This window comes from Xyrauchen texanus, chromosome 15 (assembly GCF_025860055.1).
Source record: "Xyrauchen texanus isolate HMW12.3.18 chromosome 15, RBS_HiC_50CHRs, whole genome shotgun sequence".
NCBI classification, from domain to species: Eukaryota; Metazoa; Chordata; class Actinopteri; order Cypriniformes; family Catostomidae; genus Xyrauchen; species Xyrauchen texanus.
Genome location: NC_068290.1, coordinates 24,441,599 through 24,458,992, shown reverse-complemented (window position 1 = coordinate 24,458,992; position 17,394 = coordinate 24,441,599). Strand labels below are relative to the sequence as shown.

The 17,394-nt window shown below is 40.9% G+C and overlaps 1 protein-coding gene across 2 annotated transcripts in view; it reads left to right on the top strand.

Annotated features, from left to right (window-relative positions):
- The first annotated feature begins 16,292 nt into the window (after positions 1-16,292).
- LOC127655851 (uncharacterized) overlaps positions 16,293-17,394 on the top strand; it is a 68,004-nt gene continuing 66,902 nt past the window's right edge. For both annotated transcript variants that reach the window (XM_052143869.1, XM_052143868.1), the window contains exon 1: positions 16,293-16,459. The gene's annotated coding sequence lies outside the window, so the exon portion shown is untranslated. The remainder of the gene's footprint in view (positions 16,460-17,394) is intronic.

Sequence of the window (17,394 nt, the reverse complement as noted above, 5' to 3'; positions counted from 1 at the left end):
CAATACACATACATTGTTTATATTTTTTTGGTTCCTGGGCGTGTTATTTTCGTAATTTCCTAATAGGTTATGCCTCAAAAGTATAGAAAATGGCTATTATTCCCCACAAACTTTGCTTTTGTGACCAGGACAGTGATATTTTGAAATGTACCTATTTTCCAGAACATTCTAGATAGATTCAGTGCTGAGTAAACTTGGAGTAACTTTCAGTAATATAAATAGTAGTATAAATACAGGGGCCTTAAGCCCACCAGTTGAGTTTAGTTCTGCCTAAGTGGATACATATCTGCATTTTTCTGAGATGGCATCAAGAGGCTGCAAGCATCCGGCAGATGCATTTTGCTATGTCTGCAGGCAATTTATGAAGACAAGAGCGAAAAAGTACTCAGTGGAAGCATCTGCCAAGATGTTTGAGACCTACAAGTCATATTTCGGCATGCCTGTCGGGGATCAAGACAAACCTGCGAGCACTTCAAAAAAAACTCTGGAAGGTAAGATGGACAATTGTTGCTCTGAATTTTATGTTATAAAATTAGTTAATTTTAAAAATTGTAAAAGTTTTTCATTTTAAACTGTTTTTTGGGACACCTTTTGGGACAGCAGAGACACCAAGGTGCACTGCCACCATTGGAACTGGCCACAGCGGACCGATCTCTGTGGGGAGGAACAACTTCAAGTGGGAGCCACGGGTGGACCCCCAGAAGTTGCTGATGCCACCACTGCACTTCAAATTGGGCCTTATGAAACTATTTGTCAGAGCTCTAGATAAGGAGTTGGCAGCCTTCAAGTATCTTCAAGACTTATTCCCTAAGCTGTCTGAGGCAAAGGGAAAAGCTGTTATGTGAACGAATTCGCCCGTTTTCACATTGTAAATAGGTACATTTCAAAATATCACTGTCCTGGTCACAAAAGGAAAGGTTGTTGGGAATAATAAACATTTTCTATACTTTTGAGGCATAAACAATTAGGAAATAACACTTAATACCCTGGAAAAAAATTGTGCTACATACTATAATGATACACTCTTTTTTTATTTGTATTTTTTTTTCTCCCCTTTTCTCCCCAATTTGGAATTCCCAATTCCCTATGTGCTCTAAGTCCTCGTAGTGGCGTAGTGACTTGCCTCAATCCATGTGGCAGAGGACGAATCTCAGTTGCATCTGCGTCTGAGACCGTCAATCCGTGCATCTTATCATGTGGCTTGTTGAGCGCATTACCGCGGAGATGTAGCATGTGTGGAGGCCCACACTATTCTCTGTGGCATCCACGCACAACCCACCATGTGCCCCACCGAGAGCGAGAACCACACATTATAGCGACCACGAGGAGGTTACCCCATGTGACTCTATCCTCCCTAGCAACCGGACCAATTTGGTAGCTTAGGAGACCTGGCTGGAGTCAATCAGCACACCCTGCGAACTAGTGAATTCAAGGGGTGGTAGCCAGCGTCTTTACCACTGAGCTATCCAGGCTCCTGTCCCTCTTCTTCTTAAAAAGTGACGGTTTTTTAGAAGGGTTACAGTGAGGCACCAATGGAAGTGAATGGGGCCAATCTGTAATCTTTAAAATACTCACTGTTTCAAAATATAGCCATAAAACATAAACAATGTGTGATATAATCACTAACCTTTTCTGTGTTAAGTTCTATTAAATTTCACAACTTGGTTTCCATGACGACATAATGCTGTAAACCCTAAATTGACCTTAAATGACAATTTAAACAACATTACAGCTCAAATGATATACACATTTTAACAGAAGTATTAATGTAAGTGTTTTTATAAAATTATTGTCACGGCTCCGGTGAGTTTGTCCTGTGTGTTTTGTTATTTTCTCTCCCTCATGTCTCGCAGGTGTTGCTGGCATGCGTGATCAGTGTTTCCATGGGAACATTGATTATTCCCAGGGGAACGCTGATTATACCACTAATTAGCTTGCTAGCAGCACCTGGTTCTCCACTGATTCACTCCCTACCTAAACCCTTCGTGTTCTCAGTATCTTTGCCAGTTTGTTGTTTGATGTGAAGTAACTTACCTCACTCTCTCTGCCTAGTTGGTTCTGTCTTGTTTATCTGTTTGCCCATCTCTGCCTGTGTGTCAGGAGTGTGGTTGCCTTCCAGGTTGCTGTACGCTTGTTTTCTGTGCTCACAAGTCTTCAATGGAGGACTCCTCATCTCTGCCCAAGTGTAGGGAGAGTGACTGCCTTCCAGTCTGCTGGGCGTTGTTCTCGGCACCTTACTACGCTTCAACAGAGGATTCCTACGAATCTGCTTCTGACTTCCACAATACCACACTCGCCAATGAACGAACGATTTTCCATTACGCGGCCACGTATACACAATCCTCCCTAAAACTGCAGTCGGTGCTGGGATCCTCAGTTATGCCAGCACAGTGGAAGTGAATATTTATTGTTTATAAATCCTTTGAACTGCTCCTCTGCTCTTGGGTCTCTTTGTCTCGCTCTCACTGCTGACAGTCTACTCTTCGCTCTCCACTCTCTCTGCAGGGAGCTTTACTGGGATGTATTGGGCCTCATGTATTCAGATATAAGACAAATGTAGGCTTAACACAGTCGTAAAGGCTGACTAAGGACCACAAACACAAAGTCATAAATCTTACTGATAAAAACCATGTCAAAATCAAACAAAGGGAGTACAAAACAGACTACAAATCCCAAGAAGCCTTGTTCACTTTACAACTGTGTGAAATTCCAAAGGATTGAACTCGCAACCCATATTGGATGATGCGCTCAACAGAACGCCCCTCAACCATGATGTTACATCTGGGCAGAGATAGAATATTATTTCTATCAGGAAGACTCGCAGACTTGAGTGAAATTGAAGATGACATTTATTTGATGAATATAAAACAGAAAAGTAATGTCTCTCTTTGGCGTAGATGTCGTCTGGCGGTCTGAAGTTTTAGCACTCGGAACCGTCATATCTTGCCGGAGATAGAAGGCAGGGGCAAGGAGCCTACCCCCGTGAAGTACGGGACTCAACTGGTGGTGGTGGGGTGGTGGAGGTTGCTTGTTAGTAGGAAGGGTACTGGTGAGTACAACACCAGTACCCTTTGGACAAAAACACCTTTGGACAAAGGGCCTCAGTGGCATGCCCCATTCCGTCATCACCCAGTCCACCAAGCCAGTCACCTTTGTCTCTGGAAATCATATGGAGGAGTTGTCCGTTTAACTGATCCAATCTCCATTGGCACCATTAGTGTTGGGGCATCCTTGGTTGATAACGCACAACCCACAAATAGACTGGTCAACCAACACTCTTCTTGCTTGGAGTCCTTAATGTTTGTCTTAATTTTGCTGTCTCTCCTGTCCAGTCTTGTGTTTCATTGCAGGATGAATTGGCAGGTAACATTGACGTTCCTTGACTTGAGGGCGATGTTCAGTCGGTCCCACACCGTGACCCTTCCTCCTCATCGCCAGTACGATTGAGAGATTTAATTGCTTCCTGGCACCTCGCCTCCTCCAGGACGGCTGTATTCACTCTCTGCTCAAGAAAGGGATGCCATGAACAGGTATATCAATTATTCTCTGGCAGCCTGTCTCATCCACTCTTCATCGTCGCTGGCAGGGGCGGAGTTCTTCTTAGTGGAGAAGAAAGATGGCTCACTTAGACCCTGTATAGAATATTGGGTGCTGCATGACTTCATAGTGAAGAATCTATATTCTTTGCCATTGATGTCCTCAGCTTTTATACTCATGCAGGGAGTGTCCATCTTTATGAAGTTGAATTTATACAATGCTTATAATCTTGTCCAGATTAGGAAGTGGGATGAGTGGAAGATGGCTTTTAACGCCTGTAGGGGGCACTCGAATTGGTCAATGTCCCTGCCGTCTTCCAGGGGCTTGTAAATGACATTCTTAGAGACATGGTTGATCGTTTTGTGTTTGTCTATCTTGATATTATTCTGATCTTCTCACAGAATATCCAGGACCATGTTCAGCACATCAGGCATGTGCTTCAGCGACTGCTAGAGAATCAGCTGTTCGTCAAGTCAGAAAAGTGTGCTTTTCATGCACAGTCGGTTCTGTTCCTGGGGTTCATCGTTTTGTCTGAGGGAGTGTGTATGGACCCTGCTAAGGTCAGAGCCATATCCGATTGGCCAACCCCAGATTCTCTAAAGGCATTGCAGAGGTTTCTAAGGTTCGCAAATTTTTATCAAAGATTCATTAGGAATTACGGCCAACTTGCAACACCTCTGCTGGTCCCTGTGGGCTGAGGCTACATTTTCTAAATAAAAGGAGTGGTTTTCTACTTTCCTTGTAACTCCTAACCCTGCAAGTCAGTTCGTGGTGGTGGTGGATTCATCTGAGGTTGGTGTTGGAGTGGTCCTATCGCAGTGCTCTTCCTGAGACAGAAAGATGCACCCATGTGCTTTTTTTTTTGCACTGCTTAACACCAGTAGAACGGAACTACAACGTTGATAACTGAGAATTGTTGGCTGTCCGGTTGGCCTTGGGCGAGTGCCGTCATTGGTTAGAGGTAAATTTCGTGGTCTGGACTGATCATAAGAACCTAGAATACATCTGTAGCACCAAGTGCCTCAACTCTAGACAGGCTCGCTGGGCATTATTTTTCACCCGTTTTAATTTTGTCCTTTCGTATTGCCCGGGATCTAAGAACGTCAAGCCGGACTCTTTATCTCGATGTTTTGAAGTCCAGACCTCCACTGTTCCACTGGATATCATACTACCCACCACTCAAGTGGTGGGCATGGTATCCTGGGAGGTGGAGGCTAAAGTCCGTGCTGTGCTAAGATACACCGCTCCCCCCCCACCTCATGCACAGCGGGTCAGTTATTATATCCATGATCAGTTCGGACACATGTCCTACAATGGGGTCACTAATCCAATGTCGCTTATCATCCAGGGGCAACTCGCACTCAGATGCTCATTTGACAACGATTCTTGTGGCCATCGCTTGCGCAAGATGTACAGTTCATATCCGATTGCCCCATTTGGGTGACTAATAAGACTTCCTGTAACCCCCCCCGACAGGGCACCTTCAACTGCTGTCTGTTCCTTCGAGACCCTGGTCACACATAGCCATGGATTTTGTAACTGGTCTCCCCCTCCCATGGCAGCACAGTCATTTTGACTGTAGTGGACCAGTTATCGATGGTGGCTCATTTTATTCCCCTCCCCAAATTACCCACAGCGAGGGAGACAGCGGTAGCATTCATAAACCACGTCTTCTGCATTCATGGCCTCCCAGTCGATGTGGTTTCTGACAGAGACCCCCAATTTGTGTCACGTTTTTGGGCAGAATTCTGTCGACAGCTGGGGGCTACAGTGAGTTTGTCCTCTGGGTTCCACCCCCAGACAAATGGGCAAGTGGAGTAAGCGAATCAGGAACTGGAACAAACCCTGCACTGTATGGCCTCCCATAATCCGTCTTCTTGGAGTGATCATTTACTCCTTGCAGTCGTTGTCTACGGGGTTATCACCCTTCCAGTAGAGCCTAGGTTATCAGCCCCCTCTGTTCCCCGCACAAGGACCAGATATTCCGGTCCCCTCCACCCACGCCTTTATTTGGAGGTGCTGACGCACCTGGAAAGCTACCAGAAATAGGACTGGCACTCGTGTTAAGAGGTTGGATGGACCGGCAATGGTCAAAGCCCACAGCGTGCGGGCAGAATGTTTGGTTGTCCTCTAAGGACATTCTGCTCTGACTCCCCACAAGTAAGTTGGGTACCAAGTTTATCGGGCCCTTGCCCATCACCAAGGTCATTAGTCCAGTGATTGTCCATCTTAAACTACCTCCTCACCTCAAGTGCATTCACCCTGTTTTTTCACATCTCCAAAAAACTGTTGCCTGTTTTACATTCTGATTTACATCCCACCACACCCGTCCCACCACCCCGCATCTTGTTTAGGGTTCTCCAGCGTACACGGTCAGGTTCCAGTACCTTGTTGACTGTGAGGGTTATGGACCCGAGAAGAGATGTTACTCTCATGGCTCCGGTGAGTTTGTCAGATTATTCTGTGTGTTTGTTATTTTCTCTCCATCATGTGTCGCAGGCACTGCCGGCATGCCTGATCAGTGTTTCCATGGGACCATTGATTGTTCCCAGTGGAACGCTGATCATGCCACTAATTAGCATGCTAGCAGCACCTGGTTCTCCACTAATTCACTCTCTATTCACTCTCGTCTATGCCTGCATGTCAGGAGTGTGGTTACCTTCCAGTTTGCTGTACACTTGTTTTCTGTGTCTTCGACAGGGGACTCCTCCTCTCTGCCCACGTGCCGGGAGAGTGAATGCCTTCCAGTCTGCTGGGCGTTGTTTTCTGCACCTCACTATGCTTCAATGGAGGATTCCTACTTATCTGCTCCTGACTTCCACACACAATGCACACACTTGCCTACGAACACACTATTCACAGATTTTCCCATTGCGCAGCCATGGCACACACGCATCCTTTGAACTGTTCCTCTGCTCTTGGGTCTTTTTGTCTCACTATCTGAACATTTTAGGTTCACATTTCTGCCTTTAAACCCTCCAAAATTGGCCCCTTTCACTTCCATTGTAAGTGCCTCACTGATTTTTGCTTTTTTTATATATTATGCCACAAATGCTGTTGACTTAGCTTAACTTGTATCAAACCCTGAATATTTATATTATGTTAGAAAATATTAATTATTTGAATTATTAATATATTGACTAATATGTTTTTAATGATCATGAAAATAAATGTATTTTCAGTGATATTACAATGGGATAAAGCTTCCATGGGGTAAAGGACTCCTTTGATTTTATTTTCTCCAAAACACTAAACAGCAACAAATACTTATTTATCATTTAAGGTCGTTAAAATTAAATGTTTTTTAAAAACTGTCCAATAAGTGAAAGGATAGTATTTTGGGCAAAAAGCTCCCTGTAACAGGGGCTAAAGGCCCCTTTAAAACACATTGGTTTTCTTAGGTGTGGTGCATTGACTGATCCAATCACAATGGAGATTATTTAGTTTATAGAAAATCTTATGCAATGCCAAATGTGATTGGAATTAACAGGAAATTATGCTCCCTTTTCTAAAGTAGTTACAAGTAGTTATTTTGAATAAGCATTATATATATCCACTTTTTTCCTGGGGGTCTTACTGGGGAAACGAATGTGGATGGGCCTTCTACAGCATTCCCTAGCTCTGGCTGCATGATTCTCCCGATTCTCCTCCTCCTCCCTCTTTCAGGCTTTACTGCGTGTGTCTATGGCAGTTCTATGTCCTTTGGCCACCCACGACCTCACGTAAGGGACTGGATTGAATTTGGCCATGGGGGCCAGATAGAGAAAATATGATATGATGGATGTGTGCAGAGAGGCACAGTTTGTGGTGCAAATCAAGTTCATTCGGGAAAATCCATACTCACATTCAGCACTTGATATAAGAATGCTATTGACAGCAACAAATAGCTCCTTCAGTTTATCAGGGATGTCTTTTCCATCTGAGTCTCTGTACTATCTGTAGGACTGAATGACTGTGCACGGGCTGTCAATGTCAAAGAGTTGACACATTGATTCAACTTCAGTCTCCCCATACACTAGTGTTCTCGGGCCAGTACTGTGCGTAATGCACCTTCAACTTTCACCTACAATACAGTTTTATCCAGCCCCCTTTGAGATAACATATGGTCCTCCATGTTCTGCCTCTCGTTAAGTGTTTTGTCGCTGGGTTTTCCTCCATTCAGTGTGACGTCATATAAAGAGTTACTCAATTCCCCTCTGGCTGAGTTCAGTGTATTTCCCTACAAATTGCCTTGTGTGCAGAAATGATGGTACTTTCTCTTTTTAAAAAGTTTGAGTGACAGTTTAAATATTTTTGCAATTCATCTCACATGATGCCTAGGTTGTTTACAAATGCATGGGAAGATATGCACAAAGTAAGTCCACGGTATGTTTGCTTCGTAATGCCATTGCTTGAGGGATACTCTGTTACTGTTTTATAATGCTTGTAAAGTGCTTGGTAGTTATTCCACACTGCTTCTACTGTTCTAAATATTCAGCCACCTAGTGTCTAATATCCGACTGTGCATAGCTGGACATCTAAACTCTCTGTAGACTCTCTCAGCTCCATTCGGTTTTTGTTAGATGTTTTTAAGATAATTTATAGCGCCCATCTCTTTCAAAATGTTGCCTACTGTGAGCCTGTACTAAGGTGTCTCTTTTCGCCTTATCAAGAATATTTGCTGCGGCTAAATGATCCTTGGTCTGGGCATGTTCAAATATTTTTTTCTGTAATGTAATATCATATTGACCAGTGGCCATCAGAGTTGCATTGGAGTAACATCACCTTCCCTCTTCGAATGATTGGCTAGAGGAGGAGCTGTCTATCAAGAACTAGAATACCAATAGGGATGCAAAGCGGCCCCTGATTTATATGAAACTCTACTCACAAGTTTTGGAAAACCAAGCGCAGAACTTGGAAACAGTGGCAAAGAAAAATACTGCGTATGTAAAAAAAAATTAAAATATGAGCAAAATAGTTTGAGAGCACAAAAAACGTCTAGGTTACTAGTGTAACCCCGTTCCCTGATGGAGGGAATGAGACGTTGTGTCCATTGTAGTGACACAAGGGGCTTCTTTTGGGAGCCTCGGATACCTCTGAATATGAAAAAGGCAAATGCCAAATTGGCGAACAGAATTTGCATGTCCCGCCTCCGGACATACGGGTATAAAAGGCGGGAAGTGCCTCTGTTTAGTCAGGTTCTGCACTGAGGAGCCGAGAACAAGGTTCGGCCATTACAGAGGCTTGGTACAGTGTTGTGGCAAGAGGGACACAACATCTCGTTCCCTCCATCAGGGAACAGGGGTTACACTAGAAACATAGAAGTTTCCCTTCTGTCACTCACTCGACATTGTGTCGATTGTAGTGACACAAGGGGTCCCTATTCAATAGCGGCGCCTACACTTACCGTGTTACATGATCTGCTGATGCTGGTGCAGAAAGCTGTAGCGTGCCAAAGGTGCATGAGCATCAGACTGCACGTAACCCTCTCTGACACCCTACTAAGACATCATATTGTTTTTATTAGGTTCCTGGCATCCGACCAAGGACTCCCTTGGGGGGTGGGAACAAGTGACGTGGCAAGCAGGGAGCAGGCCATGCCAGCAACGGCCTTTTCTCTATGTTTCTCCTCATAGAGTGTTAGATGAGGCTAGGGCCATCTAGCTATAACACGCATCGGGGAAGACGTTCTTTCCGACTCCTATTCTTTCAGGGGGAAAAGACCCCGCGGAGACCACATCTTGCCCAGGCTGGGGGGAGGTTAAATGTGGCGAATAACTCAAATGGATTTTTAGGCCACATGTGGAAGTGGCACTGTTGTAGATCCTACCTGCTGAGAGGGAGGAGTTGCTACAATCACAGCGACCGGGGGACAGAGGGGACTGCCCAAGGGAGACGCAGGTCCACCGGTAGGGGGACCGTACCGCGGAAAATACATAAAGGGGGATTAATCCATGAAGGCAAACCCTGTGGAGCACCTATTCCAGTACAGAGTAATTAGTACCCATAGTGGGTCTGGTCGGGAATTCCTGGGAGAAACAGTGCACGTGATCGCCTCAGTGAAGGGGAAGGGTGCTAGCACAAGTGGTACACCCAGTCAGTTGTCTTGTGTTACTGAGTTCTACATGCTCGGCCTGACAAAACACGGAACGAAACCAACTCAACCCGGAGATTGTAGAATCTCGCAAAGGTATTGGGTGTCGCCCAGCCCGCTGCTCTACAGATGTCTGCTAGAGAGGTGCCATTGGCCAGTGCCCACGAGGATGTCACACTTCTTGTAGAGTGTGCTCGAACCCGCAAGGGGGTGGGCATGGCCTGGGTCTGATAGGCCAGTGCCATGGCATCGACTATCCAGTGGGCAAGCCTCTGTTTGGAGACAGTGTTCCCTTTGTGCTGTCCACCAAAGCAAACAAAGTGCTGCTCAGAGAGTCTAAAGCTCTGTGTGTGGTCCAAATAGGTACGCAAAGCCTGTACCGGACACAGCAATGATAAGGCTGGGTCTGCCTCCTCCTTGCTGGTTTACTACCTGGTCCATAAAAGGAGTCATAGGATCCATGGGCACATAGCAAGGTCATGGTCTTAGGATGACATGAGTGTCTGCCAGACCGAACTCCAGGCAAGTGTCACTGACAGAGAACGCTTGCAGGTCTCCAACCCTCTTGATGGAAGCGAGCGCAATCAGGAGTGCTATCTTCTGGGAGAGGGTACTTAGCTCTACTGACTCTAGAGGCTCGAAGGGGGTTCTCTGAAGGGCGGTAAGGGCCTGGGAGGGTTCAGCCTCCAGGCGCATCTTAGAAACCTGATAATCAGGTCGTGCTTTCCTAGGGACTTACCGTCCACCGCGTCATAGTGGGCCGCTACAGCGGCAACATATACCTTCAAGGTGGAGGGGGACAGCCGCCCCTTCAGCTTTCCCTGTCACTCAATGCCAGCTGTGTATTGCTCTTATAGAAAAACATTATCTTTTAAAAGCGCTGTCGAAGCGCCCAGGGGCAAAGCTGCACTACTGTGCAGAGAAGGAGAACGTCGAAGTGAGCGACAGACAGGGAACTGTAATTTTATAGGGCGCATGATCCCCGGTAATTTTTTTTTATGCACCAAACAGCACCAAAGCATTTCTTGAGTACTATTGTGCAGCATTAATATTACCATGGACTAAAACATCACTAGACTTTTTCACATGCATAAGATGAAGTTGATCAAAATTACAGTACCTTTAACAACAGTAAACTGCTGCGGCAGTACCATAGTACAGTGATGAGAGGTGGGACCCAGTCGAATCTGTTGCCTTATAGGTTAACCGGGCCTGGTACTGAGGGTAATTTTTCACCCCTTCAATAACAGTTCAAAATGAGAACATGACATAGAAAAACAATGACTGTAAAAGATTTCAGTAATTTTAACAGTAAAATACTGTAAAAATGCTACAGAAATAAATTGTTAATTGATTAACAAATATTAACTGTAAAATATACAGTACATTTTTTAAATATATTTTAAAAGACAATACAGTACTTTTTACAATAAAATGATGTAAAAATTTAATTATTTAAATGTAAAGAGTAATATTTTCGTGTATAATTAATGGTAAAAAGAACAAGAAAGTGCATGTACTTTTTACAGTAAATTATTGTTAAAATTACAGTAAAAAACAGTAATCGGGTGTTCCCACAATTCCCTGCGGGACCCATTACATTTCATTATATTTTATGGGAATAGTTATGTTTCATCATATTTTTTATATCAGTTACGTACACTGGGGTGTTCTGTGTTCTATTTTATGTAATTTAGTTAATGTTTACTGTGTTATTTAAGTCTCACATGTGTTAACATGATGGTGTTTAGTGTTTGTGTGAGTGACACTGAGCACTGTCTCTAAATGTTTATTGGTCAATGCTCCTGGAAAAGCCACTTCTGATGAACTTCATGTCATTATGTGCCCTTCTGTATCTTCGTCCATCTGCTGAATTTGCATTGTGATGTACACAACACCTACCTCCTACCTGCTTCATCGTTGACTTATAATCATTTGTAACTTGTTTCATGCACATATGTTTGTTATAACTGTACACCTTAATTTTGTATGTTATTTTGCGTAGGCCTACGCACTTACATGTACATTTCTTTTCCTCAAATTATACCCATTCTTCATAACAATTGGAACATATTGTCATTTTATTGACCTACTTTGTTGTTACCTTTTAATCCAATATATTTTAAATAGATAAATCTGTTTTTTCATTTCACTGTCTCTAAGTCATAATTCCTTTATTCCCAATTGGGCATATATTGTGGTAATTAGAACCTCTGAGGTGATTGACGCCGGAATACAAACTAGTGCATTTTATTTCCTCTATACAATGTAATTCCACAAAAATAGGATCAGAAGAAGTATGATGATCAGCAACACTGCAGCAATGAGACCCCATGGCTTTCTCCCATGACAAACAATCAATACAGCATCTTCACATCCAAGACTTAGTTCCACGTAGACACATTCAGATGAATTTGCTGAAAGAAACATGAAAGAAACATGTAGTTAAGTAACATATATTGAATCCCACTAAAAGCAGTCTCAGAAAAACCTAAATCAAAAACAAGTTTCAGAACTTACTTGGGCATTTTGTCTCAGAGACTTCCTATGAAAGAAAATTAAACTTAATAGACAACTGACATACAGTATATGGATTATACAAATGATATGCTAATTGAGATAGGAGAAGAAAAAAAAACTACCATCCTTCCACTAGAGAGAATGCACTCTCTGGTGTAAGTAACATTAGGGAGCCAGTAAGGAGCAGATATAAAGTCATCTCCTTTGGCCAGGATTCGATTTTGGTCAGTATTCTCAATGGTAGCAATAGAAGTGTCCTGTAATCAGAGATTAATTTATATGCAAGGAAAATCATAAAGCATTCACCTAATCAGAAAGCTCTGGAACAAATCTAAGCATTGTACATTCTGTATTAACAGTTGGATATATTTCTGTTTGCAATGAGCTTATGTCTTTAAAAAGTACAAACAATATATCAAATATGCTTACCAGTGAGTTCCAGTTTTTCTCTACACAGTTTTGCCCAGGTGATGAGAGCTTGAAGATGTATGTGTTATTGCTCTGTTTTTCACATGTGCAGTTCATGGAAAGCACAGGTACTTTGAGTCATGAAAAAATAATTTGAAAGACAGAAAGAAACAAAGATTAGAATGAGGGGAATGGATAAAGATAAAGTAAGCTAAGTCAACAAACACCATTTCCTGGATAAGAACCATGCTCAGTAAAACTGGTCTTTTTAGCACAATGTCATGACTGCTGCAGTCAATGTATTGCCTCTAAGTTACTTTGTTAAATACCTTTGCAAAAGTCTTTGAATTAACCAAAAATAGGCTAGTAAATGTGTTCACCTGCAACACCTGAAGAACACACTTTGTTATCAGCTGAAAAGTGTGTCCTTCATCAAATGCAGTACATAATCTGACAGTATGCAATTTTTTTTAATGCATCTTAGTATTGTGGTTAGACAAGAAAACATGTCTCTCCCTATTTCCTCCATGGTGGGGGTGGTGGGGTGAAGAGGTGTAACTTACATTACTACAACTGTCCATTCCTTGTTGTACCTGTCAGTAATGGACAATTCTATGATGCTTAATGTAAATCATGCATTTAAAAAAACCTGAAAAGCAAAAAAGCCCTTAAACTGGCTCTACACTAGCAGACTCAAAATAACAAGATTGGCTGAGGGTGTCACACATGCAGACTTTTTTGCTGAGATCTCACTCAGAGGTATGACACATTTGCCAATTAAAAATGGTGGAGGGGTGACACACATAACGACTTACCGGAACTATCTCTCTTAGATATAGAAGATATCTTTTCACTGCTTGAAGCCATTAACTCAACTGGGAGTCCCAATAGTTAGGCTGTGTACAAATTTGAAGGCTGCTTATTGGATAAATACAGGTAAACGTCATATTGCGCAACTAGGCATTACAGGAAAGCTTCCAACCTACTAGTTAAACCTTGCCTTAAGAACAGGTGGTGCAGCCAAATTAAGCACAGACTTGGTTACAAACTAACTAGTTACTAAGCCCTTAGTGTGAACTGTACTAACCTAGCTGGTGCAAACCTACCCTGGTGCATAGGAATGATTTTAAAAGCATGGAGACCTCAAGGGATGGGACTTTAAAAAGTAACTCATATCCTGAATTGAGCTAGGCATAAACCAAGACCTGAAAATCACAAGGTAACATTTAAGGCACTTTTTTTAAAACAAGTATCATGTCAATTGAACTCTAAATGCTGTCATTTTCAGCTTTAAAAGCAGACAGACAGGCTCATGTAACATCCTTGTTTTACATGATAAATAACGAGATTTGAAACATGTAAACATTTCTGTCTTATTTTCTTTGTCAACGTTAAACCAAGTGTTCTCAGGAGGTTTACTTAATAAAAACAATTTCTGTCAGAGCACAATCTGAACACAAAGCATTTGCACGACCACGCATCGTGTAATTTCCACGGCTAATGAAATGAATTGGCAACTTTGAATTACTTGAACAATAACTCCTTCCGACGGGCGGTGCATCTCTCTAGCGCTATGCTCAAAGCCCCTTCAAAGATAAGATTAGAATGATATCGTATTAGTAAATTACGACCCAAAGAGAGTACTCAAATCTGCGTTTTTGTTGCAAGCAGATCTCGCAAAGAATGTCTGGGTAAAATTATACATTTTATAATTTTTACAGGTACTAAGTACCTTTAAGCAGTTGTACCAACTATTGGTCAAGTAATACTTTATTCCTAATAATGTTCACATAATTACAACTACCGGTAAATGACTGAGAATACGCATCGCATTAACATTACATTAGCACAAAACACGAAAAAACACTTAGATAATGAAAATCAAGTACTTACAAATAGGCACCAGAGCACTCACGATTAAATAAAAAGAACACATAACGCTGTGTCAGCCCACACTGAGAGAGAGAGAGAGAGAGAGAGAGAGAGAGAGAGAGAGAGAGAGAGAGAGAGAGAGCGTGTAGTAGAAGGGCGTGTTTTGCACGTAACTCAGGACAGGCGCTAGTGAGAGACACTTGACTTTAAAGCAACAGTATCCAGCTGCAGACACGCATGTCTCAATAAAAGTCAAAATGCAAAAAGCTGTTTGATCTCCTTGTAATATATAATTTACTGTAGAAATAATTATGCCCCATCTTCTTTTTTCCATCTGTCTTGGATTTAATCTGATGTGTTGAGCCTTCCATGTCAATTTCTTGTTTGAAAATGAACTATTTTGCTATTTTGTTGTAATCATATTTTGTATTCACTAAAAGAAAAAGAAAAAAAGAGAGACACATGAATAAGATACAGTACCATAACAGTAACCATAACATTTGCATAGAGTTTAATGTAATTTGTGTTACAGGCAAGCAATACCAATTTCTCACAAACTTACAATGCTTGTATTTGCACTTCTAATTTGTATCTGGACTAAGCATGACCATTTGACCGCATAGGTCCTCATCAGGGTTGGGAGGGTTACTTTTGAAATGTATTCCACTACAGATTACAGAATACATGCTGTAAAATGTAATTTGTAATATATTTCATTAGATTACTCATTGTCAGTAACGTAAATACTTTGGATTACTTCTTCAGCACTGGTAGATTTCTTTCACTTGTTTTGACTATAAAAACTCTGCCAGTACAGTAAGACAAAATACACATGTTAAAAATACATTTGTAACACAAATATACACATTCTCTTAAAAACCTAAATATCTTATGCAGTGTTGTTTCTAAAACAAGATTAATCTAATTGATCTTGTTTTAAGGATTTTTTGATATTTTTACTGGAAAACGACACAAAAATTATTATCAAGAATAAGATTTTTGCCCAAATATCAAAGGTCTTACTAGAAAAAAAAAGGAATTATGATCCAACGTGAATTTTCTTGATAAAAAATATGATCGCGTCTGGTAACATGTGCATGTAAAATGGCTAGAAATAACATTTTAGCTTAGCGTAAAGCTGACAATTTACACAAGATTTATTTCTGTTTCTTCTGCTTCAAACTTACTTCTCTGTCTGCATGATTGTATGAATGTAACACATCATAAGAAAGTGTTTCACCGCTGTTCAAATGCTCTTTTGGATCACATCATTTATATGTTTTGCTCAGTGTTTGACTGAAGAGAGGAACACTATAGAAATGTTCTTAAGTCAACACTCTTGCACACCGTTAAAAATACATAATTTTCAACACGTCTTTATGTTTGACAACTGTTATAGTTTAATATAAAATTGATTTAGCTTAAAAGATCTTAAATGTTAGTACAGCACATGGAAGAAAAACAACAGTTAACACTAATTCATGAAAGCATACATTACAATTATGTTGCCATCTTAAAACCACCTGTATTATAGGCCTACTGTATATTACCTGTTTATCCCACTGTAGATGAATAAGTAAAGCAAATGAAAATTGCATTCTAATACACTTGTCTCGAAAGAGACTTGAGCCAAGGTAATTAATATAATTAGTTTTCATTTATTATTATGTTAATTTTCCAGTTTGTCATTTTGTGCTTCGCCATTTTTAGCAGATCAATGTGTGAAGCATTTGCAGTTGACTGCTCAAGTGGTGTGTAATTTGAACAAGCCTAGGAGTTCACTCAATGTTGTGCATACAAAAACAAAATTAAATCTGCAGTTTGCATGCTTCAAATTCCATTGGTGTCTACGTGTTATGTCACTCTGTTGCATAACTTGAAAATGAGACAAACAAGAACTTTGCACCGCACAAGTGCACAGAGAAAAAACTGCAAAGACATAATGAAGAGAAAACAACTAAATTGTATTGTTTTCTGAACTATGAATTACTGTACTGTTTGGATAAAGAGAACTGTGGATTGCTCTTGCCTGAAATGAACACCAGCACGGTAGGACATTTTACATTTACTTGATTATTGTTTGAAGTATCAAACATCTCAATTGCTATTTGCCTGTGCATTCCAGATAGTGAGGTATCTTAATAGGTCAATGAATACAAGTTATGAATCTAATTAAAAAAATACAAATTGTATTTAGAGAAAACTTTATTTAAAGAAGTAAAGGTCATTATTGAGCTAGTATATATTGTCCTTGTTTTATTCTTAGATTTTGTAAGTTTGTGAGAAATTGGTATTGCTTGCCTGTAACACATTAACATTAAACTTTATGCAAATATTTTTGTTGTAGGACAACAAAACATCTCATAATCGATCTGCTTGATATCACTTTGCTTTGATTTGTGTGGGAGTAATTCTGTAAAGTGCTCTAAATAGGGTCTATAGTAGATTAAATTGCATTTTCTACAGTAAGTGACATGTAAGGAGCACTTTTGTTATTGTAAAACTGCAGAATGAAGTCAAACATTTAAATTTCTATTACTTTCTTAACACATCTGTAATCTGCACATCGGTCCATAACACAAGCCATGGTTCAGAATCTTGTACTGTAGACTGAAATGGATCGAATTATCAGGATTTGCAGACATCTTTAGACTGACAGTGGTTTAGGCAGTCAGTCAATATATATATATATATATATATATATATATATATATATATATATATATATATATATATATATATTAGTTCATTTTAAGTGCATACATTAATAGACATTTTTCATGAACAGACAGTTTTTCACAGTTTGAACCCTTTTTGTCAGCTTTCTGTGTTCTGAGACGTATGTTGAAATTTTCCCCTCGAACTCCATTTCTCATCTTGTAAATTCCAGACATCCTTGTCACACACCTGTTCCAATTCCCTCTGATCAAGGTTCCCAGTTTTTCATTGTAATGTCTTTAACATGTGTATATATAGTCCTCTTG